General features: G+C 54.7%; 1 protein-coding gene across 5 annotated transcripts in view; it reads left to right on the top strand.

Moving 5' to 3' along the window:
* The window catches only part of SH3BP4 (SH3 domain binding protein 4), a 93,694-nt gene that overhangs the window by 28,367 nt on the left and 38,395 nt on the right, over nt 1-26,932 (top strand). For 3 of the 5 annotated variants that reach the window (XM_028484058.1, XM_028484060.1, XM_055082416.1), the window contains exon 2: nt 10,417-10,491. The exons of 1 other annotated variant lie outside the window; for it this stretch is intronic. The gene's annotated coding sequence lies outside the window, so the exon portion shown is untranslated. Of the gene's footprint in view, nt 1-1,801; nt 1,970-10,416; nt 10,492-26,932 lie in introns of all 5 variants that reach the window. One more of the 5 variants, XM_028484059.1, reaches the window with a different exon arrangement.

The following is a 26,932-nucleotide window of genomic DNA, read 5'->3' as shown; positions in this document are numbered from 1 at the left end:
CAGGCTCCGGACGCGCAGGCTCAGCGGCCACGGCTCACGGACCCAGCCGCTCCGCGGCACGTGGGATCCTCCCGGACCGGGGCACGAACCCGCGTCCCCCGCGTCGGCAGGCGGACTCTCAACCACTGCGCCACCAGGGAAGCCCGACCAGTGTCATTTTATGAGAGGGGCAGAGGCAGGTATGATTACGGAGCAGAAGACCATGTGATGATGGAGACAGAGACAGAGTGATGGGCTTTGAAGATGGAGGAAGGGGCCGCACGCCGGGAATCCAGGCTGCTGCTAGGGTGCCGGCAGGGAAACGGATTCTCCTTTTAGAGCCTCCACAAGGCACCAGACCCAGCAATACCTTGACTTTCGCCCAGTGAAACTGGTTTCAGATTTCTGGCCTCCGGACTGTAAGAATAAATTGGTCTCAAGCCACCGAGTTTGTGGCCGTCTGTAACAGCAGCCTAGGAAAGTAGCACAGAAGCCTGGGCATCTGAGGAGGTGACACTCGAGCAGAGCCCTAGGTGTAGGTGACCGAAGGTCCTAACTCTTGATGCTTTCAGAAGGTGGGGTGGGCTTCCCTGCTGACCTGTGGGCTGGGACCACGGGGCCTGAACCGGGATACAGGCCCAGCTTAGCGTCAGAAGTTCCTTGGGAACCATGACATCTGATGGCCTCCAGCCTGGACCTGAGTGAGCCGCAGTGCATTTATACGTTTTTAATGTTAAAAATGTCATTCGGGATATAAATACCCTTTGCTTTTCTCCAGTTTTAGCTGAGTGTAAGTGTATCTTATTAATAGAACCACATATTTCCTTGGCCTTCTAAATCGGGGATTTCTAACGGTACAAAATAGCCCACCGGCTTTGACCAGAAATGACCGGGAATGTGTGTGCACATCCCTCAGCTGGGCTCGTGTCTTGACCAGAAGGCCCCCGGTGGCCTGGGGCCAGCTTGACATTTGCCGTCTGTTCTCGTTTGGGACCCTCGGATGCGGAGCCTGAGGCGAGGACTTGGGGATTGGCATTCTGGGGGCAGATCCCCAGAAGCAGGAATGGGACGCAGGAGGGCGACATGAGGAAGGTGGGGAAGCAAGTGCAGGGTGGGTTACTGCTGAGCTCGCGCTCCCCGTGGCTGCTGGGGACCTTCCCGAGGAACCTTAGCGTCGTCCCTCTGGAGGACAGGGGCTGTCCCGGGGAGCGTGTCCCTGCAGGCTGAGTGAGGGCTGTGGGCCTGGCTGCCGTGGAGGGGTTGTAGCCGCCCATCTGGAGGGTATCTTGACAGCACAGCAAGGGGGTAACTGATTGCACACAAATCCAGTACGGTGTGGCCTCCACGAAATCCAGGCTTGACTGTTCCCTGTGGATCGTGAGAAAGGCAGGTATTTCAGCCCCATCCAGCGAGAGCTGAGATAGCCACCAAGGTCTGTCCTCACGACTGTCAGTCACCGGCAAAGCAAACGGTGTTCAGACGATCATCGGAGAAATTTCAGATGTATGTGGGGAGGGATGGGGACCCAGAGGTACCGAGCACCTCACCCGCAGAAGGACTTTTGACCCCTGTGTGTAGCATCCTCTCTTGATACCTGTTTGGAGCCCGGTCAGCCCAGGTGGTACCTGATCCGTGTCCCAGGAGCCCCTTCTCCATCCAGGGGTTCTCTCTCCATCTAGTTCTGTACTCTCACCAGCAGCTTCATGTCCTGGCATCTTCTGTTTTCAGCCTCGTCTTTTATTTAGGTACCTGCTTTCTCTTAAACTTCCATTCTAGAGCGCAGGATCCACATGTTGTATTGATGGTGTCCATCCCTCTGCAGCTTGCAAGGAACAGAGCCGGACTGAGGATTTGGGAGATGAAGGAGGGATCTGTTGACACTCTAACCTCATGTCCCTCAGAGCCAAATGAGCACCAGCCAGGAGAGCTTGAACTGTGTTTCAAGTTGTGTTACCCTCTTACACCTAACTGGTGGTTGCTTGTGACGAAGGTAAGAATAAGTAGATATTCAGAGCAGTCACTGGGAGGAGAGACTCATCGTAGAGCTTCAGGTGGCTCTGGCGGGGAGTGAGGGATGGTAAACACAACCCTCCTTTCATGTCGCGTAATAACTACCTGGGCTGGAGGGTTCCGACCGGGACCTGATTCCACACTTGCTCACTCGTTCCAGCCTGTAGTTAGGAGCTGGGGGATCGGAGAGAAATGACCCCGTGGAGCTGTGCCCTTTGCCCAGCCTTGCTGGTGGTGGGGAAGTGTGGTCACCCAACCCTGTGTCCGCTAATGCAAGCATCTGCCCAAATGCCCACCACTCCAGTGGACAGCCGGCCATTGAAATGGCATCTTCAAGTTGCCTTTTTTTTTTTTTTTTCTTCTAAACTTTCTCGGGGAAGATTGCGTTTTTTTAGAAAGTCTCATTCAAAAAGGATATTCCGAGGTTTGGGACCACCTTGCATTTCTGGATAGCATTGTGCTTATCTCAAAGAAGTGATTAAGAAACTGAGGATTCACTTTGGGGGAAAAAAATAAAAACACAGAATGGGCCTCTTATAACCAGAATCAGGTCTTGGGCTTCAGAAAATGTTTGTTGCAGTGATTCTGTTTCTGACCCAGTTTCTACATGTCTTTGAGAGTAGTAGGACTTGTTATCTAAAAGTAGGGGGTGGTCTGTGATACTGCAGTAAGTAGCAGATTAACGAATTACAGATCATTCGATGCTCTTATAAAGTAGGTATTCCACCCTTTCTCCACCGCTTTGGCTAGGTTTATGGAACTGAAATGAGCCCTCTTTGCAAAGCTCAGCGGGGAAGGGGCCTCTCGGGGGCCTTATTCTGGGTGAGTCGAGCGTGGAGGGGAATTTGGGTCAGCTGGAAAGGTCCGCTAGGGTGGCCCCAGCTGCGTTTCCCCCCTCGTGCCTCTTTCACCGTCGCTAAGGGGAGAGGTTGCCCGGGTGAAGGTCCCCAGGAAGAAGAATCCAAGAGGTCAGAGGGTGGGTGGTCCTCATGGCGACAGCTCTGCCCCAGCTCTGCCCGAGGTCAGGAGGGCTGAGCCAGCAGGAGGGCAGCTTTGAGGAAGGGGGTATTGCTGTTGGGTTTCTGGCAGAAAGGGACCAGCGCTGGACACCACGTGTGCAGGGGCCGAGGCCGCCGCTCCCACAAGGCCGGGTAATTCCCCGCCCCACCTGGCACCGAGGAACAAGGGTACACATCCCGGGGTCACACGTTCAGGGGCCGAGCTGGGATCTGAGGCCCTGTTCAAACAGAGTCTGAGCTTCCACCACTGACTTGTCCCAGGATTTTCAGCCCCTTCTCCGTTTGTCGGGAGGCTCTTTGCTCTGTGCCATCTCCCAGGACTGGCACAGAAACTCCCTTCCTGTGGCTCATAAACACCAGGCAGGATATTACACTTCTTCCTACTTTAGTAGACTTGGGAAGGGGGTGTGTGGTTATAATTGCTGTCTTGGAAGAAGGAAAGAAGGAAAGCCGTTCAGTGTTGGAACCCAGGCCGGCATCTTATACCCTCACGTGGAGACATCTGGTCTGACTGCAGCCTGCTTTTGTCTTTTTCTTTTTTAATATTTTCTTTTTTTTCTTTTTTGGCCAAGCCACGTGACAGGTGGGATCCTAGTTCCCTGATCAGGGATCGAACCCGTGCCTCCTACATGGAGAGCACAGAGGCTTAACCGCTGGACTGCCAGGGAAGTCCCTGCAATCTCCTTTTTCTGCCTTTGTTTTCTCTGCACTTGACTGTTAGTCTGTTCATCGAGGTCATGGGGGCTGCTTTGCACCGGGGGTTATGATCCCAGCTTCCCATTTCTTGACCTCGGTCAGTCATTGAAACCCTGTTGAACCTCAGTTGCCTCGTCTGCTGAAAAGGACACAGTGATGCCGGCCTTGCCCACCTCCAACCACCGGGAGGCCAGATGGAGAAGCACCTTGTCAGCTGCCGTGCATGATATCAGTGGTTTTCACAGTGTGGTCGAGGGACCAGCTGCGCCAGCATCACCTGGGTGCAAGTTAGAAATGCTTATTCTCAGACCCGGCTCAGGCCTCGGCGGGTGGAGACCGGCAGTCTGGGTTTGAACAAACCCTCCAGGTGAGTCTGATACGTGCCCGTGTTTGAGAACCACTGCTTTATTCACGTGTAGGAAGTTAAGTTCTCAGCCATTTATGCCATAGGCATTTTGCAAGTTTTCCACTGTGTATTTGGCTTAACTCTCTGGACTTTGATGTTTCAAAGAAGAGAAAGGCAGGGTCCCTGCCCTCAAGGTGGTCCATAGGCTAGTAGAAAAGAAGGAAAGAGTATACTCTCACGTGATACGGAGAAAAAAGATGATGAGGTAGGAAAGAAGAGAGAAAAGAGTAATCTCTCGCGTGATATGGAGAGACCTTTTACGCTTGAGGAAGCCAAGGCCCAGAGTCAGCTTAGGTCATGGAGCAAAGGTCATCAGGCCAGTGAAGGGCGGCGCTGACCTGTGAGCCCACGGGTCTGACTGGGGACCGTCTCAGAAGCCTCCGTTTCCAGGCTGCCTTCCTTCAGGTGGTAGCTCCCACACCCAGCCCGGGGCTGGCGCCGGCTGCCCGATTATTCAAAGGAGGAGGTTACGGTCAGAATCAAAAACCTAGGACTTGCCCCGGAAGCACTTCCTCATCAGCTTTTAGGTGGTGATCCTCAAGACATTGGATTTAAGCCTCCAGCCCCGCTGGGAGCCCAGAACTGTGACCCGGGTCAGATTGTAAAAGTCCCTAAGTCATTGGTCAGTGAGTAGAAAACGTGAGTCTAAGCCTGGAAGAAATAATAGAATTTTTTTTTGTTTTTTTTAATGGAAAAAGCCAGTGTCTGTGGATCTTCCTGCCTTCCTATAGGGGGCGAAGGTCTTTCTCTGAGTGTGGGTTTCATGGCTGTGTTTGGCATGGACCACAGCCTAGTACACCCTCTTGCTTCCCCATTTAAAGTCAAGTGACAACACAGAGGCTGGCGAAGCCGTCTGAGTCCGGAGTTCTTCTGGAGTTTTATTGTTTTTTCCTTAAACGTTTAACGTGGTCTAGTTTGCCAGCCTGTTTTTAAGCGATTCCCCGTTACCGAGTCTTTTACAAAACATTCCACCTGACCAGTCCTGGAAGCTGCTCATCTCACATAATTGTTTATGTGATAATTAAATCCATTAAAATGTCCATAACAAGGCCCACCAGCTCCATCCAGTGGGGGCAGAAGCCTAGAGGAGGAGGAGAAGGCAGCTTTCTGGCCACAGGTGTGGGCGTCCACATACCTGAGAGAGTGGGCACGGGTCACACACAGGAGCGTCCACCCTCTTCCCCGCCCTGCCAGGGAGGAAGGATGCTCAAAACGCCGGCCACACACAGTGAACTAAACCACCCACTTGATACCACGTCAGGCACCAGGTGGGAACCCACACGTGTACGGGGTGGGCGCCTGGTTGATGTGTGTCTCAGTAATCCCCCTTTTGTGCTTCTTGTTCAACATTGGTTTCACGCACGAGAGAGGAAAGGATATTCCTTACCGCACCATCTATACCGTTTGAAATGTTATGAAATTTCAGGAGAGGCGGGTGAACCAGCTCTGCATTCTGGGTATAGGAAGATTCGGCTCCGTAGCTCAGGCACGATCTCACTTGGCTGCATCACCCACCACGTACCTAAATACTGTTTCAATGAACAGTTTTACTAGTGTTTATTTTGTTAGCATCAGCTACAAAGGTCAGTCTGCAGAAGCGTGAATTTTCTCAGTTTTGTAAATTGGTTGCCTTGCAGTTTCTTCCATAAACAGTGAAAAGCCGAGGGTGAAGTCCACGGCCAGGCCACGGGACCCCGATGTGCCTTGAGCAGCCCTTGCGAAGGAAGGGACCGGACGAGGGTGCTAACTGCGCTCAGGGCTGGGGGCCGGGAATCCTCCTCGCTGGAGGTTGGAGCCAGCTCCAGGAAACAGCTTCCAGTGGATGAAGTTTACCTTTGGGCCATTCCTGTTTCCGTGTGGAGCCACGTCCCCCGTCGTTTGCCTTCCTTTCCCTCTTGCCGTCTCAGATCCGACCTGCTGCCTGGCCAGCCCTCCGCCATTCGGCGATGCACCCGCCGTGGGCGCTGCCCACCTCTCTGTGGCTTGAGCCTACCCCGGCCTGGCCCTCTGCCCCGTGGCCTGTGTAGGGCTGGTGTAGAGCAGGGCTCGGCACCCCTCCGCTGTGAAAGGCCAGGCAGTAAGTACTTCGGCTTTGTGGCCCCTCGGGTCTCTGCGGCAGCTACCTTTGTGTGCCATTGACACACAGAAGAACCACAGACAAACCGTAAAGGAACGACGGGCGTGCCGGTGTTCAGTAAAGTTATATTTCTGGACGCTGCGACCTGAATTTCATATAATTTTTATGTCATGAAATAGTCTTTTGATTTTCCCTTCCGACTATTGAAAACTACTCTTCGTTCACGGGCAGAGACGCGTGTCGGGCTGGGTTTGGCTCTGCTTTGTGCTTTAGCGCTGCTACTTTGGTGTTGCCAGGTGTGGTGGGTCAAGGGTGGGCGAGAACCGAGCCCTGCCGCGGAGAGATCCCAGTCTAGCGATTGTCAGATGCTGGATGTGAAGGATCCTTTGGCTGGTGGATCCGTCTGTCTCCATCGTGACGGTTGGAAACCTGAGGAGAAAGCTTCCTGGTTTTCCAGTTTCCCCAAAACCCCCCTGGAAACGCTTCCCCTCCAGCTTTGAAGAGCTGTGCTGGGCGCCTGCGTGGATGTAGGGCCGCTGAGCACACATACTGGGATTGTAGAAACAAAGCACGCAGGTGTGGGTGTTGGGTGACATCAAAGGACCACGTAGGTCCTCCCCGAGAGGCTTGGGTCCTGCAGCACGGACGGCTCTTGTGGGGTTGACACAGGCCAAGCTGTAGGTCGAGGTGGATCCGAGGTTACAGAGCATTTTTGAATCTGTCACTTTCAGCCCTGAAGAAGGCAGCGTGGTGAGAATTCCCAGTCCCGTTTTGCAGATAGGTTGTCTTAGTTTGCCAGGGCGCTGTAACAAAGGACCGCAAGCTGGGGGGCTTATTAAACAACGGACATTTATTGTCTCACCCCTCTGGAGGCTGGAACCCTAAGACCGAGTGTCCGCAGGGTTGGTTCCTTCTGAAGCTGTCCCAGAGAAGCTGTCCCAGGCCTCTCTGCGGCTTCTGCTGGTTCGCTGGCAACCCTTGGCTTGGAGAAGCATCGCCCTGACCCCTGCCTTCATCTTTATGTGGAGTTTTCCCTGTGTGTGTATCTGCCTCCAAATTTCCCCCTGTGTAAAGACACCAGTCATATTGGGTTTATAGTCACCCTGATGACCTCATTATAACTTGATTACCTCTATAAAGACCCTTTCTCCAAATACGGTCACATTCTGAGGGTCTGGGGGTTAGGGCTTCAACATAGGCATGGGCTGGGGGGACATAATTTCATTCATGACATAGGGCAAGTGGAGAGAAGGGCTGAGTGTCTTGTTGGGGCCTGTCCTGGGGTGAGAATTGAAGACGGGGCCGTCATCTCTGTCTTTGTTGGAATAGAGTCTACTGTCTTTTAAGTTTCTTGAACCTCTAAGTTTACCTGCCGAGCTTTCCAGACTTCCTCAGGTAGGATTAACTCTGTAGCTACATCGTCAGCCGAGATTGTAAGCTGTGGCTAAAACAGCTACTAAGTGATGCGTGAGGGCGACCTCAGCGCTGTTCTCACTGGGCTGTGCTCATGCTTGGAGGCTCTGGAAGACAGCAGAGTCTTCTCAGCATTGCTTTTTACAGCTCTGTGGTTCTCGGAGATTTCCCCCAGACTTCGGCTAATAAAAGCACTGATGTGTCTGGAGACAAACCAGAAAATCAGGGAATTAGGCGTGTTCTACACTGCAGAGCTTTGGGCTAACTTGGTCCACACACACTAAGTCCCGTGTTTTCTTTTGGGGGCCGTGGGGACTGATGGGCCCCCTGGTGACTGGCGGCTTCCTCTTTGGGCAAAGGACCACACCCCTCTCCTGTCAGGAAAGCTGGTCTTTGTGCAGAAACCTGGGCTTCCAGAGAGGTAGAGCCTGGAGCTGGGGAGGTGGAAAGAGGCCAGCTGGTCCTGTTCACCTGACGCCCCCACCCTGGACCTCATCGGCGTGACTCTTCACGGCCAGAGGTGTGAACACGGAGTGGGTAGAGCGCTCCAGGTGTGCACTTGTACCTGCCCACGGCCCATCCAGGCGCCTGCCAGGGTCCATGTGAGGGACTAGAGCTCAGCTGCAGGGCCGTTGGGCCGTGAACAGAAGCTCTGTGCCCAGGAGCCTGCTGGAGTAGACAAGAGAAAAGCCCAGTGGCTCCCTAGGCCCTTGCGCCAAGTGCTGAGCGGCCCGGCGCCTGAAGCCGCAGTGAATGAGGACGCTGCAAATGGACTGAGAGGGGAAACATACTTCTCTCTTCTGAAAGACCTGGTGGCGGTCTGCTCTGCTTCCGCGGAGTGTGCAGTCGTTCCGTGTCTGGGAGATGGGCTTTAGCGTGAGCGGTAGCGTGGATGCCAGAGGCCAAGGCCGTTAGCCGCACGGAGATGCTCTTTGCAGGGAGACCCCGTGGCCTCGCCAGCCCCCAGCCACTTCTTGCCCTTCCCGAAGGGCCTGCAGATGGACCCGGTCGGGGGTCAGAGGCCCAGCAGTGTGGGCCCCTGGTGGGGATGTAGGGTAGAAAGTTCCATCCCCCGGCCTAGATACGGGGGCTTTGGGGTTTATCAAGGAAAGGAGACATCCAAGTTTTTCGGCTGGTATAGTGACTTGAAAACAAAAAAGAATACAATAAATGCATACTATTCTCACCATAGAACGAAGTGGAAAGATTAGAGAAGTCTGAAAAAGCAGACAAACACCATAAACCCACTTCTGAGAGGCCACCTCTGCAATGTTTCACTTCCCCCCGGGTCTTTTCAGTGCCTCCGCCCCCTTAATACAAGGAGGTTCTCACCTGCTCTGTCTTGACAGTCTTTGGGGTACTGCGAGCCATCTGATGATACCCTGAGGTCCTTGGGCCCGAGAGCAGCGTGGCGGACGCATCCAAAATCCGCGGGATGGGCGGACAGCGGCCTCCGAGTCCTGAACATCCTCCCCCCATCCCCACATTTTCTCATCTTCTCAGGATCTAAACCTTTTGTCACATTGGAATATATTTCCTCGGTCGTTGCTGCCTTTTTCGTGGCGTGCATCGATTTCGCTGGAGTTTTTTGCTTTTGCCTTTGTGGTTTCATACGTTGCTTGTGCGCTTAGGTCTGTCTCTACCTCGAGAGTTAACTGTGCACGTGCCGGATTTTCTCTTTGCTTCCGGTTGATTTCCTTCCGTGCCTCCCTCTCCCTCCCTCTGGGCTTTCTGTACATCTGGAATTCATTTAACCGTGGAAGCCCCAAGGGGAAACTGATGTTCTGAAGACCGGCCAGCTGCCCCGGCATCTCAGGGGATAATTCTTGACCTCTGGTGACGCTCCTTGTAATTGCATGTGAATTATTTACGCAGCTGAGGGTCTGTTCTGGGCTGTCTGTTCCGGCGAGGACAGTGATTTAGGGAAGGTATCCAGGATGAAGTTTCCTCCAGTTTCACAGTCTGGCCAGGTGCAGGGTTCCTGTAAAGCTCGGAGCAGCTCTGTTACTGCCGCCCAGAACATCGGGGTGGCGGGGGGCTGCCACGCGGTGGTGGCACCTTCAGTTCCACCATCCGTCACCATCCTTGTTTAAGGGATCTGTCACAGGCATGGTCTCCATGCTTACCTGTTAGTAACCACCTCCTAAATGACCAGCAAGCGGGGAGGAAACCCCGCCGCTGGGAAGGCTTCGGGAATGCATCTTTTGGGTACAGCTGATAAGATTATTCTGTTGAGCCAACACTGCCGTGTCTGCAGCAGAAGTAACAGCAGGTGAGGGAAGACGGTGCAGCAGGTGCAGCGTCAGGGAGACACAAGCAAAAAAAGCCCTCGTGGCAGGCTGGGCTCGCAGAAGCCAACGGTGACACAGGTCGCCATGCAGGTTTACTGTGACGCCCTCTTGGGGTCGGTCCCCTTGGAAGGGACTGGGGGTTGGGGGCGGGAGCCCCCGGAGACCCCACAGACACTCCGGCCCTGGGACTGCACTTCCCACCTGTCCGGGTTGGGAGAGGGGTGGCGGGCATCCTTTTACCCCTTCGTAGCTGCCCCAGGGCGGGGCCGGGACCCGGGGGGGGAGGAGTGCCTCTTTCCAGGAGGCAATTCTAGGAAGCCGGCCACACTCCCAGCAGCCGGGGTGCAAAGGGGTCCGGGAGCCCCATCCCAGCGATCCACCGCCGTCCTCACCTTCCCGGTAAATGCAGTTTAGAACATAATCTGCTCTTGGCGTGGGGGAGTCTTGGAGGGAAGAGGTGGAAATGAGTTCTTCAGCTGAATGAGACTCTGGGTCTTAGTCACGTTTCTCCTTTTTGTCTGGCAGCATCTTCCTACTCTGGACAGGAGGCCGGGTCCTGGGACTGGCGCTCTGACGTCAGGGAGCTGGGCCCTCTTGCAGGTGAGTGCCGCGGACGGGGCGTCTGATGAGCAGCCAGACGGGGCGTGCCGCGTGGGGGCGGCTGTGTCGTGACCGAGGGGCACAGACCCGTGTTGGGAGACGGGCCCCGCGTGCCCGCGGAGCCCCTCGGGAGGGAGAGGTCGCTTCCCCGTGACCTTTCTCGGCCTTTCCCGGCTCTGCAGCCCTGTCTTCACATCCTCGTCAGCTGTCCGTGTCCCCACGTGGGAAGGTCAGATGTCGCCGGTGTGCCTGGCACCGGCGTGTTCCCAGAACAGCCCCTGGTTTCTGTTTACCTCCGCGACGTCCCTCTCTGTGGCCACCGATGGAACGTTCTCGCTCTCCCCAGAAACCAGCCGGGCAGCTTGTCCTCCTCCCCGACAGCACAGCCGGGGGACGGAGCCCAGGTTGGCTGTCCTGTGCGTTTACACAAAGGAGTTATTCTTCAAACCGAAGAGGTTCTGAGTTTCCCGAACGATGGCCACCAGTGACAAGGTGCGACGCGTTTGGCTGTGTGGGTCTGGGAGAGGTTCGTCGTGGGAAGGAGTGCGATGGCAGAAAATGTTAACAGGAAGCATTTGCCCGTGTTCAGGAGGAAGAATGGGAGGCATCCGGCATCTCCCAGCAGAAGGGAGAGTAAAGGGTGGCCGGGTAGAATGTTCTCCGGTATTTTCTCGACTGTTCTTGATCTTTATTCCTGCGGCTGTGGCAATACTAGTAGCAAAGACCATCTTTGGTAGAATCAGTTGAGTAAGATCATCTACGTAATGTGGTGCAGACTTCATGTGTTTAAAAAAAACGAGACTTTCCTCTCCAGGTGAAAGGAGTGGGTAGAATTTAAAGGGGTCACTTGCAGAGCCAGGGTGAAGGGGGGAGTTGAGACGCAACAGCTCAGAGACTGTTTCCTTTCAGGGTCAGGTTTGAATAAGAGAAGCCATTCCAAGCGAAGTGCCTGAATTAGTGAAGGTTGTTCTTTGCGTCACGTGCTTGTCTTCTGTTCACCTGGGGGAAGATGATTGGCTTTGGTTCAACTTTCTTCCCTCCTCACCTTTTTATATCACATTTCTTTGTTTTCCAGTATCAGCCTGTGCTTTAGGACAGAAAGAATGTTTGGGGATGTTTGCAGGTTATGACCCGGGGGCTTTTAATGGTGAGTGAGGAATTCGGGAGTGTTCTGGTCCCAGGGTTAATCCTCACCCCGCTGAGGTCTTAGAGACTTAACATATTTCTGCCCAGGAAGCAGCCATCAGCAAGCCCTGGAGGCTGTGGTCTGTTTGGGTTGCAGTGAAACCCAGTGAAAGGCGTCCACATTCCTCGCATTCTTTCGGACTGGCGTTGGCCTGAATGCTGGGGTTTCTGAAGTCCTGCAGGCAAGTATGCAGCTGGGTTCTTTTCTGTAGATAAATGTGATAGATGCCAGCGGTGGTGCGGCAGGGCTCCCTGCCTGACCCCCACAGGATCCCACCTCTGCGTTTGAACTGGGGGTCTGGTGCAGACCCCCTCCTGAGCAAAGCAGAAAAGGAGGACAATGGGGCCCCGCCTGGGACCCGTCTCTGGCTCTGGCACTGCCCTGGGTGTCATTTGTGTGGTTTGCTTTTTCCGGCACTGAGCCAGGATACCCGGGGCAGCAGGACCTCTGGGAAGAGGAAGCAGGAGGTTGAGATGGAGCCTTCCATCTCAAGATGAGCTGAAGCAGTGTCCACTGTTCTCATCTTGTCCTTAGGGGTTCCTGGGAGTCTGGAGGATCACCTCTGCTTGCCTTGGAGATGACAGATGGGCCCTGTGCAGAATTTAGGGGAGTGGGCATGTGTCTCCCGGCATTTAAGGAGATCACACGCTGGCTGTGGCCAAAATGGGATCTTGACATCTGGCCAATTTTTTGTGGCTTTTTTCCTCCAGAAACATAAATGCAGTGTTTCCTCTTTGCTTCTTAATATTCGAGATCTGATTTATCTCAAGTTCATTGTGAGGCAGAGCTTCCCAGGGTTTTGCTGGTGCCTAATTTTGTGATTTGAATGTAATTCCACCTCTGTTATCACTGTCAGGAATAGTTTATTGAAGGGCTGCTGGTGGATGCTGCTATTCAAGGTGATGGACCAGGTGAGGGAGCAGGAAAGATGCCTGGCTCCAGTTTCCTTCACTTTAAGACCCCTGTGAAGGACCAGTGTAACCGCCAATAACAGCTTGGCCCGACAGCTCCTTGCGGGGTGGGGGCGGGTGCCAACCAAGGAGGAACTCTGTGGGGAGACGGGGGTCAAGGCCTGTTCCCATGATCCTGCCGGTGGCCGTGGAAGCTGGAGCCCCGGCCTCCGCTCACCCTCCTCTGTCGTATCTCCTCCAGCCCAGGAACACTCCCTACGTCCTGCCCATTTTACAGACAAGAGGTGAGGCTCAGAGAGTGCCTCGTTCAAGTTCAAGGTCAGACAGTTATTAATAAGCCTGTTGGTGTGCCCCAAGCCATCCTTCCTTATTGGGAGGACACATGAGCTACGTGGGCCAGTCTCCCCGAGTCCCTCTCCGGCCAGTAGCTCTCAGCTGTGAGTCACAAACGTGAGCCACGTAGGTAATTTTTAGAGTAAAAAATAAACAGATGAAATTAAAGTTTTTCTCTTAGAACTGTAAATTTACTTAAAACAGGATACAGTTAGGAAGCGAGCTGGGTGATCTCAAAGGCGGGTGCCGTCCAGCTGCCTGGACTTGTCCACGCTTCCTGTCAGGGAACTCTGGCCAGGCACCCTCTGGACCACGTGTACAGTCACTGACAAATTCTTGCTCTGCAGGGGTTACTTTTCAGACCGGGGATCTCCACATTTTCTGATTGTGAGTTTGTTTTGTTTTTTTGATATGCAATTCACGTAGCATTCAGTTAACCGTTGAAAAGGGTACAGATTGATTGGCATTTAGTGCATTCACAGCGTTGCGTGACCACCACCTGTCTCTGGTCCCGAAACATTTTCATCACCCCAGAAGAAGACCACCCTCCCCATTAAGTAAGTACTACCCTTGCCCCCCGTCCCCATGCCCTGGCCACCACTAACTGGTTTACTCTTGAGGTTTAAATTGGAGGCCAGTCTGTATGTAAGGGAGATCCTGGCTTTCAGGTGTCCTCAGGACAGAGCGACCATGGCTGGCATCCCAGGCCTGCAGGGCCCCTCCGGAGGTGAGGTCTGACATCACGGTGGTCGGCAGGTGATCCACTGGGGGGATGGGGACCCGGCCACACATGGCCTGAATGCAAGGCAGTGCTCAAGCCTCTTTCAAAACCTCTGTATGAATAAGCCTCACGTAAGTGCTGCCTCATTCAATAAAGGCTGCAGTTGACTGTGAGTGAGGTCAGGTGCCGCCGGGGGAAGCCTGGAGATTGCGGGCGGGTGAGAAACCCACGCGCTCCCCCAGAAACGGCATCTGCATCCTTACAGGCCTTGTGTTTTAGTCTCCTCACCAGCCTGCCTTTTCACCCTTCTTAAAGCAGGAGCGTCCTGAGGACCCCCGAGACATTTTTAACATACTTGAGGCTCTGGAGATAAAAGAGGCGAGTCAAAGAAAGATTCCACCGTTGTTTATTTCCAGAGCCTTCCAGTCTCTGGCAGAAACCTGCTTGGACTACGGAGAACTTCCCAATCTAATCAGAAAACCCCAGTTTCCGTTATCTCTGGCTGGAGTTTTCCCCTTTTGTTCATTATTTAAAGTTGACTGGGCCGACTGCAATTTAGGAAGGACAGAGTGACTGTATTTCATTCTCGGGTCAGAAAAATGTCTATGCAGAGAGCTTATCGCGTTGGTGTTTTCCAAGCAGAGACAGATTTCAATTAGGAGCACATAAGCATTTTGCATAAATTAATTTCCTTGGTCCTCGGTTTCCTCATCTGTAAAGATGGAGCCAGTCTCAGAAGGTTCTCAGAGATAAAAAGGAATGGAATATGCAGTCAAACTTGCTCAAGAGAAAAGGTGGGAGGATTGTTGGAAAGATCCAGAGATCCAGCCCCCAGATCACAGAAGACCTGGGAACCGGGACCTGAGAAGTGAAACTGCTCTTCAAGAATCGAATTGCATGTTCCCCTGTCGCCCGACCTCTGCTGCTCAGCCAGCGTGCACCTGGCCTAGGAATGGCCACCAGCCAAGGCCCAGCAGTCCCGCGCAGGATGTGCCCCTGGGCCACTTTTGACTTTCTCAGCTCCCTGCTCTTAGAAGTGGGTTGGGCCCCACTGACCCTTTTGAGCTGCTCTTCAATTGCTGGGTCGGCAGGCAGACAGTGGATTGGTTCACCTATACGTGGTATCTGTTGCTGACCCATCGGAGGGGACGGGGCCATGGGGTGTCCAGGCTGGGGGTGTGCCTGGAACGGGCAGTGACGCTCCCAGGAGAGTGAGGGGGTGGCTCGAGGGCTCGGTAGTTGCGGCACGCGGGCTTAGTTGCCCCTCTCGACCACCCGCACAGCGTCTCCGATTTTCAGGTATGGATCAGAGCAAGCCCAGGTCAGCTACAGTCCAAAGGTGATTTTCATAAGCCAGGTCCTCCCCATTCTCTAAAGGAGCGAATATCATTGGGACTGAACAAAAAGCAACAGAAATAATAACGAGATAAAGGAAAGAAGAGTTTCATCTGGGCTTGGGCTGAACACTCTTGGTCAAGGGCAGACCTTCAGGCCCTCAGTCAGACCCAACACGGGCTTATCTCCCGGTCACCTGGTCACCTTATCTCCAAGCCGGTCTTAGGCCTTCCTCCAAGTCGGGGGTTTCGAGGGCATAAATCATTTGAGGACTCTGGTAAGGGCTATGGGCTTTCCCTTTAGAAAATCAGCTATACCTGTAAAGTTGTACCTATCATTTTGGGGTCTTGAGGACCCTCTAAATGGACTGACAGCTAGAGGTCCATAAGCCCCACGGGGACACACCTGTTACTGATAAAGATTGTATTCAGTGGGCCGAGGCCCAGACCATCGGGCTCCATCAGAGGACACCCCAGGGATCTCTAGATTTCCCATGGACTTAATGTAACTTGAGAACCAGGCCTTCATCTGCTTGGGCATAAATATTAGTCGCGAGGCAGGTTTGCATATGTCGCTAGGAAAGAGTTTGCTCTCCTTGGGGTGCCAAGTTTTGGTAGACGTTCTGCAGGGTACCACTCAAGAGTGGGCTTCAGGGCTTCCCTGGTGGCGCGGTGGTTGTGCGTCCGCCTGCCGATGCAGGGGAACCGGGTTCGCGCCCCGGTCTGGGAGGATCCCACGTGCCGCGGAGCGGCTGGGCCCGTGAGCCATGGCCGCTGAGCCTGCGCGTCTGGAGCCTGTGCTCCGCAACGGGAGAGGCCACAACAGAGGAAGGCCCGCATACCACAAAAAAAAAAAAAAAAAAAAGAGTGGGCTTCAGAGTGAATCTCATTAAGCTCCAGTTGATGGGGTCCTGGCCACAGGGTGTGGCCTGGACTCTGAAACAAGCCTGTCCGCACGCAAACCTCAGGCACTAAAGCTGGGTGGCTCTGCCCAGCGGCCCTCAGTGGTGCCTCAGTTTGCTCTTCTGCAGAATGGGGGTGGGGGCTGCAGTTAGGGGAGGGCAGTGCCTTCCCAGTTCGCTCCCGCATCGTGCTGGAGTAGTGGATCTGGTGTAATGAAGGTGAACCCACAGGGGTGAGGATGAGGGCCTGCAGGCTGGGAGGCCTGAGTCTCTGCATCCAGGTGGCTCCAGGCCCCCATCCTGTCCTCCCGCAGCTTGCTTTGGCTGCCCCAATCTGTTTCCGTTTTTGCTTAGCGAGTTTGAGTTGCGTGTTTAGAGTCCTAAACCCGCCCCGCCCCCCCAGATTCCCCGCACCTGTCCCTACTGGGGATGCGATGCCTTGCCTTGTGCCAGTGGGACCACAGTGCCTGGGGGCTCTGGGTCAGCACCCTTGACCAGCGGCTGCCTCCTGGCCGTAACTGGGGTGCAGTTCGCCTTGATTCCTCCTGTTACGGCTTCTTCCCTTTGCTGGACCACCCTCCCTCCTGACTACATGTAGGGGTTTTTTCCTCCATCCTTTAGTAGTTTACCCCGATTATAACAAAAATATATCTCAACGTATACAATTTTTTAAGTAAAGGTATCTTTTCAGACTGTTCTCTGTGCACACACACATTTCAGCCTGAATTGGGTTTCTGACGGGCACATTTTCAGGTGTCCCAATGTGGTGATACTTAGTATATTCACGAAGTTGTACCACCACCACCTCTAGTTCCAAAGCCTTTTACCAGCCCAGCAGGAGACCTGGGAGCAGCCACCGGGCATCCCTCCCTCCCCAGCTACTGGCAGCCCCTGACCTGCTTTCTGTCTCTCTTGATTTGCCTCTTCTGGGTATTGCTTATAAGCGGAACTGTCCAATATGTGACCTCTTGTGACTGTCTTCTTCCATTTATCGTAGTGTGTTCGAGGTTCACCACATTGCAGCACGTGTCAGAATGTCCGTCCTTTTCGTACTGAGTGATATTCACTGTATGGGGGGACCACGCTGTGTGGGTCCATTCATCCGTCACCGGATGCTCGGGTTGTTTCTGCCTTTGGGCTGTTCTGAATAGCGCTGCTAGGACTCATCATACTGAGATGTTCTGACTTAATTTTAAGAGCCATCTTCTCTCATTTCCAAGTTCTTGTCGAGAGCCCTAGTTTTAGACTCCAGCTCCCTGCCCCCACCAGCCCTGTCCCTCCGCCTGCACGCCTGTCCCTGGTATCTTACAGATCTCCAAGAGCCAGGGCTTGCCCTGGACTTGAAGTCACCCTTGGCGTGGACTGGCTTGGGTCACTCGTGCGGTGGCTGGTCTGGCGCTGTCCCCTGTGGATTCACCCATCTGTGAGCTAACATGGCAGTGCCGGGAAGTGCTGCTTACTGAGCGAAGGGAAGTCAACAGCAGGCCCAGGCCAGGCGTCTCTCCAGATGTGGTCCCTCGGTCACCTGCCTCGGGACCTCAGGGAGGCTTGTTGTGAGGAAGCAGCCTCCTGGGCCTCGTCTGCGGTGGCTGCCTTGGGGCTGCCCCTCGTGCTCTTCCCACACCTGCGGGGGAATGGGGGTGTTGGCCCGGGGGTTCATCTGGAATCAGTGCATCGGGTGGGCCCCCTTGCCTCCAGTAGAAAGGCGGTGGTGGGGGGAGAGGAGGTTGGGGGGGTGGTTGGAGCAGCCCTTCCCTGTCTCCCCAGATTCCAGTACCTTCCTCCCCCTCCACCACCCCCCTGCTGTCACTACCCCAGGGCGTTCCTGCAACCTCCCACCTGCTGTCATTGTCCCTTTACTAAACTCGACTCAAAGGATGCTAATCTGAGTGACGGCTCAGCCTGTCTATCCCTACCCAGTGAGGACCTCAAGGTGGGCCCAGGAACCTGTATCCTGCAAGGCAGGGGTTTTGACCTCTGGGTGGGTGGGGAACAGGCGGAGCCCCTGCAGCTGTCCAGCTCCAGCCCTCTGGCTCCGACCCTAATCCTGTCCTGGGCTGGCCCAGCGAGGCCACCCGAGAAAGCCGCCCTCCCTGTACTGGGAAGCCGTGCTGGGAGCCTGCTGTCTCTTCTTGGGGGGGGGGGCGTGAAACAGAGAAAGGACGGCATGTGGGAGGGGGGCTCAGGCTCGCCCCCCCACCCCATCTCTTCCTGCTTTGTTCCCATAGGGAGCTGCTGCTTTGTATCCTTTCTTTTTTCTTTTCCTTTGGGCCTGGGCATGTTCAGAAAACCTCATAAGGGCTACTTGCTGCTTCAGAGGTATCGTACCTGACATTCCTAGGTTTTGATAAAAGAATAGATCAACCAGAAACCTCTGGCTTAGCATTTTTATGGGAAACAAAGTATATTCTTTTTCGTTTTTAATGATTTTTAAGTGTAATACAAAAACCTTCCAGAAAGGAAACCAGCCAGACCGAGGCAGCCGGGACCACCGGATACTCAGAACCATGGGTCTCACTCTGAGATGCTGCCGGGGGCTGCGGGCCTGGATTTCTGCTGGGCCCGTGTCCCCAGGAGGGCGTGAGCCCGTCCGAGGATGCGAGTGTTGGTCTGTGCTGCCGTGGGCCTCCAACGCCACCCCTCGGTCCCGTGGCCCTGCCCGTGGACTCAGAGGGGCCGAGACAGGAGATGGTGGAGGAGGGCGCCGGGGGGGTCGGGCAGTGACAGCAGCGAATTGTCCACGTGGGATCCAGGTAGGATGAAGGTATGGGGTCCACGCGGTATCTGTGTGTCCTAGGACAAGTTGGTTCTCCACATCTGCTTCGTTATCTCTACTCACCGGATCCGCTTTGGAGATTTAAATGAGTCGGTAAAGCCTGTAGCACAGGGCCTGGCCCAAGATAAAGGGTGTTATCTTCCTAGTTAGGATTCAAACGATTTCTGTTTTTGTAGGGTCCGGGTGGGTCTCAGGGGGTCCAGATGGCAGGCAATTTGAAGGACCTGGGTGTCCAGGTGAGGCATGGGTAGTGCTCCAAAGAAGGCACGGAGGGTGTAGAGCAGAAATTAACGCACCATTGTAAAGCAATTATACTCCAATAGAGATGTTAAGAAAAAAAAGAAGAAGGCGCGGAGCCGGCCAGAGAGCAGGTGACGCCCGGAGTAGGGGCCGGTGGGGTGTGGCCTCAGGACCAAGTGGACCAAATCCTACATGCACCCTGCTTTTGTAAATAAGGTTTTATTGGGACCCAGCCATGCACACTCACCGTCTGTGGCCGTCTTTGCCTCTCAGAAGCAGAGCTGAGTGGCTGGAGTTGAGGCCAAGTGGCCCACGAAGCCCCCGATCTTCCCTGTCCGGCCCTTTCCAGCAGTGGTGTCCCCAGGGGACATTGGCAGCGTCTGGAGACGTTTTTGCTCGTCACAGCTGAGGTTGGGGGCCGCTACTGGCATCTAGGGAATGGAGGCAGGCGTGCTGCTGGCCGTCTGCAGTACACAGGACATGGGTCCCACAGCAAAACGTGATCCGGCCCCAAATGTCAGTAGTGCCAAGGTTGAGAAACGACGCTTTCCAGAAAAAAAAATTCCTGTTTCAACTAGAGAACGGACTGGTTCGGGGGAGGTGGGCGGTGCTTTTGTTGGAATTGGGGATGAAGGAAATGGGGCAGGCTCGGTGGGGGAAGATGAGCCAGGCATGCTGGCCCTGAGGGCTCCATCCTGAGGGCGTGTGGGAGGTGCTGCAGAGACAGGGCAGCCAGGCAGACCAGGCTTTGGGCATCAGCAGAGACTAGGTGGTCCCATCCCCGCCCTGTTCCCTGGGGTGGCTAGGCCCCCTAAGGAGAACGCTCCAAGTGACAAAAGCAGAAGGACAAGGATGGATGCGGGACATTGGCCACTTGAAGGCAGACAGAGGAGGGGAAATCCCGGAAGGAAGGGGGAAGGACCAGCCATGCAGGTGCTGGGAAGACACCTGCAAGACTGGCCTCAAAGGCCAGCTCAGAGAGGAAGGAGAGAGCCGTCACCCTGGGAGGCCATGGAGAGGTCAGTGGTTAGAAAGCCCTGGGAGGCCATGGAGAGGTCAGTGGTTAGAAAGCCGCCCGGTGAGACGCATGCAGGAAAACGCCCTCAGGACCTGGGGCTCCGGTGGCCTCATCACCAACCCCAATGGGAACAGTGTGTCCAAGGCTGGGGGCAGGAGCCGCTTCGGGGGAGGTGAGGGGAAGAGAGCAGCAGCTCAGGGGCCGTGGGGAGCCAGGGAGGATGTTTGTAAGCAGAAAGGCACCCGCGCCAGCCAGCGAGGAGCCCTGAGCTCGAGCCAGCTGCCGGTTCTGTAGGAAAGGGAGCCCCGGTGCCGCCCGGGGCTCTGGTCCAAGCCGAGGCTCTGGGTGACAGAGGGCACAGCCTTCCTGAGGACCAGGAGGAGGAGGAAGGATGGGGGAGGGGGTGGCAGCAGGGAGAAGATGCCGCTAAGAATCCGCTAGACGGCTGGGTATGAATGGTGACAAAATAAAGCAGAGGCTGGGAACGGTTGAGGAGGAGCCCCTTTCTACCGTGGGTAATTTTTTTCTTCCCCTGATCCTTTTTCTTAACCTCTGTATAAAATAATCAACCTCGGGCACTTTTTAGTTGGAGGCGAAAGGAAAGCTTCTCCGACTGCCCTCTGGCACCAGGTCACACTTTCTCCCTGGCCAAGCGCCTCTCCTGTGTCACCCTCAGAACTGGAAGGAAATTAGCTGATTATCAGTAGGCCAGGGACCTGGATTCCAGGGCCTCTGGTGAACTCATCCTCCCCGCAGGAAACCTGTCGGGTCGGTTGGATTCCATTTCATCTCTGCCTGGTACAGACTTGTAGCAGAGGCTGTGCAGAAAAACAGGGAGTGATTTCACGCCAGGTTTGTTAATTTATGCATTGATTACAAAAACAGAACAAAACCACAGAGCAGACACTTAGACTATAGTGCTAGCTCTGCCCAGCAGCCCAGCTTGGGGGTCCTGCTCTGGTCTCCAGGGGCTGGGCTGCTGTTGGCCCAGCGGGCAGGGGAGGAGCAGGTGGTGGTCTCGGAATGGTCTAGAAAGGAGCTGCTCCAACCCTGCCGTCTTTGTGCCGGGCTCACACCAGCCTCTGGCTCGCGCAGCAGGCCCTGCGGCCACCCAGCGGGGAAACCTTGGACCAGTGACCTAGCTTCTCTGCACCTCGGTTTTCTCGACTGTTCGTTGGAGGGAATGATCAACCGTCTGTGTCACGGGGTGGCTGTGACGTGTAAATCAGTGCTTGATTCTAAGAAGCACTTAGAATAGTGCCTGACACACAACCAACAAATGCTGTGAGGGTAGGGCGGGGCGACAGACACACCTCGTGTTATTGCACTCCGCAGATACTTTTTTTTTTTTTTTTTTTAACAAATTGAAGGTTTGTGGCGACCGCGCATCGAGCAAGTCTGCTGGCGTCCTTTTTCCAGCAAGAGTTTCCTCACTTTGTGTCTCTGAGTCACGTTTCAGTAATTCTTCAACGATTTCAAACGTTATTTTACTTTTTAAAATAAATATTTATTTGACGATTTCACGTAATAAGTATTATATTTGTGCTGGGGATCCGTGATCTTTGATGTGACTATGGCAAAAAGACGATTCACTGAAGGCTCAGATGATGGTTAACATTTTTTAGCAATAAAGTATTTTTTTTAATAAAGGCCTGCACATTTTTTTATTTTTAAATTTATTTTTATTTTTGAGTAAATGTATTTATTCTGTTTATTTTATTTTTGGCTGCGTTGGGTCTTCATGGCTGCACACGGGCTTTCTCTAGTCGCGGCGAGCGGGGGCTACTCTTCGTTGCGGCGCGCGGGCTTCTCATTGCGGTGGCTTCTCTTGTTGCGGAGCACGGGCTCTAGGCGCGTGGGCTTCAGTAGTTGTGGCACGCGGTCTCAGTAGTTGTGGCTCGCGGGCTCTAGAGCACGGGCTCAGTAGTTGTGGGGCACGGGCTCAGTTGCTCCGCGGCATGTGGGTCTTCCCGAACCAGGGCTTGAACCCATGTCCCCTGCATTGGCGGGCGGATTCCTAACCACTGCGCCACCGGGGAAGCCCCTGCACATTTTTTAGACAATGCTGTTGCGCAGTCGGTAGGCTATAGTACAGGGTGTAGAGCAACTTTTCTGTGCGCCAGGAAACCAAAAAATTCATGTGACTCGCTTTATCTTGATATGTGCTTTATTGCAGTGGTCTGGAACTGGACCTGTGTGATCTCGGAGGTCTACCTGTAGTTTCCCAGGGCTGCATAACAAATGACCATAAACTGCATGGCTTTGAACAACAGAAATGGATCCTCTCAAATCTGGAGGCTGCAAGTCTGAAGTCAAGGTGTCTGCAGGGCCGTGTTCCCTCTGAGGGCTCAAGGAGGACTCCTCCTTGCCTCCTTCCAGCTCTGGTCGTTTACCCACCATCTTGACGCCCTCTGGCTTAAGCTGCATCCCTTCCATCTCTGTCTCCATCGTCGTGTGGCCATCTTCTCTCTGTGTGTCTGTGTCTCCGTATCCTAGTGTCTTATAGGGACACCAGTGATTGATGTAGGGCCCGTCTGATTTAGGATTCGAGCATATCTTTTTTGGGGGGGACACCATTCAGCTGGCAGCAGTGGATGTGGCTGGCTGTTTTACCTGGATTATGGTTTCTGTTGTAGTTCATGTCTGTGTCTTCATCATAAGAGCAGGATGGCCTTGCTTTTCTTTGTGTTCTTGTAGCAGCTAACAAGGTGCATGACAAGTGCTTAGCACCCCTGTAGTTAGTGACTTAAATTAACGAGGACTCCACTTCTGATAACCTTCAGGTTTTCAAGACAGACGTGAAGAAGGCTATGAACATAAATAAGTCTTGCTTTGGAGAAGCCACCCCATTCGTATACTGTGAGATTGGAGCAACCTGTAAGCCCTTGGTTGGTGTAAGTGCCACTCATGGAGAGATTGTTGCTGTGTGCCAGGGATGCTCGAGGTCCTTGCTGGTCTCGAGCTCACCGCCTGGTTGCAGAGACACACGATAAAATGAGCAGAGTTACAGTCAGGCGATTAGGTCCTGTGGCAGGGGAGCCCGGGGTGCCAGGGCTGGTGACCGCAGATGTGGTGTTGGCAGGGCAGCCTCTTGCTTTAAGGACTTGGGACATCCCTTGGACTCTGGCAGCTCCCCGTTTGCCGTTGCATGGGCGCACGGGACGGGAACATCCCTGCACCTGCCCACGGGTCCCGCGGGCCCCCGTGGTACGGCAAAGTCTAGTGACTGACGCAGCGACTGACCCAGCATCTTCACCAGACAGTCTGTCATCAGAGTAGGCTGTGTTTGCCCCGGTGAGAAGCGTAACAGTTAAGAACGTGCTCAGTTAAGCACGTTAAGCACGCGTAACGTGCTCCGTGAAGTTCTTTTAACCGGAGCTGAGGGTGAAACCCGAGTTACCTGCCAAGTTTTCACCCGTATTGCTACTGGATTCCCTTACGTGCGTGTCTTAGGTAAAGAGGGCCCCAAAGGGGTTGACACCTCTGCGTCTGACTGGGCATGTGACCACTTCTCTAGACAAGAGGGACGTTCCCTTAGCTCCCAGCCAGCGTCCCACAAAGTCCCAGGCCACTCTCACAAAGGCTCAGGTCTCACCTGCCCGGCCGGCTGGGCCGAAGTCCTCGCGGGGCTGCTCTGGGCAGGAACCAGCCCGCCGCCTGCCCCTTGCCTGGCCTTCCCCGGACCTGCCTTCCCTTGTTACTCGACGTCCAAGGTGCTGTCGTGTCCAGGAAGGTCACGTCTACTGGCACCTCGGAAGGTGACCTTATGTGGGAATAGGGTCTTTGCGGACGTAACTGGCTTAGTCAAAGTGAGTGGACCCTAATCCCAGGACTGGTGTCCTCAGAAGACAGCCACGTGGAGACACAGGGAAGAAGGCCACGTGAGATGGAGGCAGATTTGGGGGCATCTGCAAGCCAAGGAAAGGCAAGGCTTGCCCGTGACGCCACGAGCCAGGAGAGAGGCCTGGATCACATTCTTCCCGAGCCTCTGGGAGCAGGGCCCTGCAGAGACCTTGATTGCAGACCTCTAGCATCCAGAGCCGGGAGAGAACGGTTTCTTTGTTTTAAGCCACCGCATTTGGGGTGATTGGTTACAGCAGCTTGGGAACCAGCCCGTCCGAGGCCTCGCTGACCCCAGGGCACCTTGGCGAGGTGTTAGCCAGCACAGCACATCCCGGGGGCCCCCGGGGACTCGGAGCGGCCACGTGGGGAGGGGGAGGGGCGGTCAGGTAGGCCTTTGTCTGCGTGGTTGGGAAGCCGATCATCGAAGACCCTGGTGCGTGTGGGCACGTGGGGGCCAGGCTTGGGGCATCAGCTGCAGGTGATGCCAGATAATTCCGTCCGGCGCAGTGCAACCCTCCAGTCAGTGGAGGCTCCCCGGAGGCCTGGTTCTCAGCCCAGCTCTGCGGTTAGCTCCCTAACTGCAGGCGGAAACCCCACGTTTCTGCTTCAGTTGCTTCTTTATACTTCTTTATACTCTGAAAGGCGTGTCGTGTCACCGTTGCACTTTCGTACGTCGTGCATCCTTGAGGTTTGATGCCTGCGTCACCCACACTCCTTCAAGCTGTGTCCTCATCACCCCGGGGCACCCTGTGTCCCCCTCCCTCTGGCCCCGCCTCCTCCCGCCATCCACTCTTGCTGACGTCCGAGGGTCCACCTGCCTGTTCTCATACGTCCTGTAAGACACGTGCGCCTGGGTTTGGCTTCCTTGTTCACCTTCATGCCCGTGGGCCACCGCGGTGTGGCGTGGATGTGTATTTCCTATCAGTGGTACCGTATGAATGTGCCGCCGTTGGTTTATTTTCTCCCGTTGGTGGACGTCACGGTTGTTTCCAGTTTGGGGCCATTATGCAAAGTGAATCCAGTCCAGACATCTGTATGCGAGCCCTTCTGTGGACATCCACCTCCTCTTCCCTTAGGTGCGTGTGTGCCGGGGGTGGAATGGCTGTGTCTGGTGCATGTGAAGTGTTCATGCTTCGTGCGGGTGGATGGCCAGTGAGTGATTCCTCCATCTGGGGTAGGAAGTGACGGGGCTGGGCAGGGTGGGCTAGCGGGTGGACCCGTCTCCTCCCCAGACCTGTTCTCACACCTCCCCTTTCCACCCTTCTGACAGAGCTGCTTCGTATTTACCTAGTTCTGGCTCAAGGTTTCTGCAAAGATTTTCTTTGAAGACTGTGTCCTGCTTCTAAAAATAAAACCTTGCATGCTTCCGGGGCCCTTCTGATACAGGGAGTTCTCCCAGGTGCTTGGTATCCTGTGACCTGCTTCAATTCAGACTCAGCGCCCAGCGAAGTGCGGTTGGATCTGTTCTGGAGGCAGCGACAATGACACCAGGAATTGGGGTTGAAGGCCATGAAGAGGTCCTGGGAGTCCTGAGGCCACATCAGGCCGCTCCGTACTGGGCCCTCTGTCTGGCCTCCAGCCGTCACTTACCTGTTAAAACACGTGTGGAGGGCTTCCCTGGTGGCGCAGTGGTTGAGAATCTGCCTGCCAGTGCAGGGGACACGGGTTCGAGCCCTGGTCTGGGAAGATCCCACATCCCGTGGAGCAACTAGGCCCTTGAGCCACAATGACTGAGCCTGCGCGTCTGGAGCCTGTGCTCTGCAGCAGGAGAGGCCACCGCAGTGAGAGGCCCGCGCACCGCGATGAGGAGTGGCCCCCGCTCGCCGCAACTAGAGAAAAGCCCTCGCGCAGCAACGAAGACCCAACGCGGCCAAAAATAAATAAATAAATTTAAAAAAACAAAACAAAACACATGCTGATCCCTTCAAGGTCAAATGCTTTTCAGGGCACAGTGGCCCATGGATTCGCAGAGCTTACATCACCCGCGTTGCGGGCTCGTGCCCTGTGGGGGATGAGTCATCCATCTGGAGAGTCCCTGTGTCTGTGCCTGTGTACGTCTGCAGAACTTGCCTCCAGGACTTTAGTTCGCTGGGCGTGTTGACCCAGGGCCTTGTGTGTAAGACCCAGAAACTGCCCTTGGGTGGTTTTGTGATGGGTCGGGGTGTGGGATCAGTGACAGCAGAGCAGCCCAGGGAGGATTTGTTGAAGGCTAGATGGGTTTGCCCGGGGTTAGAGGAGCCAGAGGGAACCTTCCAGGTAAGGTGAGTAGCATGCCCAGCTGAGTGTGCCGAATTTGGGCAGGGGACCTGTTAGCTGGCCATTGGGACCCTTGTAGCTGGGGGTTGGGTGGGCGTGAACAGCAGGGGGTTGAACAAGTGGGCTTTCTTCCAGGCGGTCGGGGGGGACCTCGGACCACCATTTGAAGTTGAGGCAATGGGGCCTGGGTTCTAAGTGAAAGGACTGTTGTAGGTTCTTCGGTGGCCGGTGAGTGAGTCCAGGCTGCACCGTGATTCTCTGCCCTGTGTGCGCATTAGAATTACGGGAGAGCTTTTTAAAAATACTGCTGAATCTCCAGGGTGGGACTGTATTATTCAAAAGCCTCTCCAGGTGGTTGGCATTGGCATCCAGGGTGGGGAAACTGTTAAGGGGAGTCCTTTCGGGTGCAGGGGTGCCGGGCGTGGCCATGGGGTGGAGCGTGGGAGGTGGAGGTTGGAAATGGAAGGAAGGGAGCCGGAGAGAAGAGGTGGCCACACACCAGCCGGGCTCAGACTTAAGGTAAAGGAAGAGGATAAGTAACATTAATAACAGTAGCCCTCACCGAGGACAGTGGTTATCAGAGGGGCGATATTGGGGGACACTTGGCAGTGCCTGGAGACATTTGGGTTGTCTGGGGGTGGGGATGCCCCCAGCTTCTGGCGGGTGGAGGCCAGGGGTGCTGCCAGGCACCCTGCAGTGGGCAGGACGGTCCCCCGCAGAGCATGGTCCCACCCAAAGTGTTTCTGGCGCCAAGAGCAGGAAACCCTGACCTGGGGAGAGCTGTGTGCTGGCTCTTCCCTGAGCACTCGGCATGAACCAGCAGATTTTACCCACACACTTTGAAGAGGTCAAGAGCGTAAGTTTCCCCAAGTTACAGATGACGAAGTGGAGGCCCCAGGAAGTTAAGTTACGCTCATCTGA

The sequence above is a fragment of the Physeter macrocephalus genome, unplaced genomic scaffold (genome assembly GCF_002837175.3).
Source record: "Physeter macrocephalus isolate SW-GA unplaced genomic scaffold, ASM283717v5 random_114, whole genome shotgun sequence".
Lineage (NCBI taxonomy): Eukaryota > Metazoa > Chordata > Mammalia > Artiodactyla > Physeteridae > Physeter > Physeter macrocephalus.
This window is presented reverse-complemented; position numbering and strand designations above follow the sequence as displayed.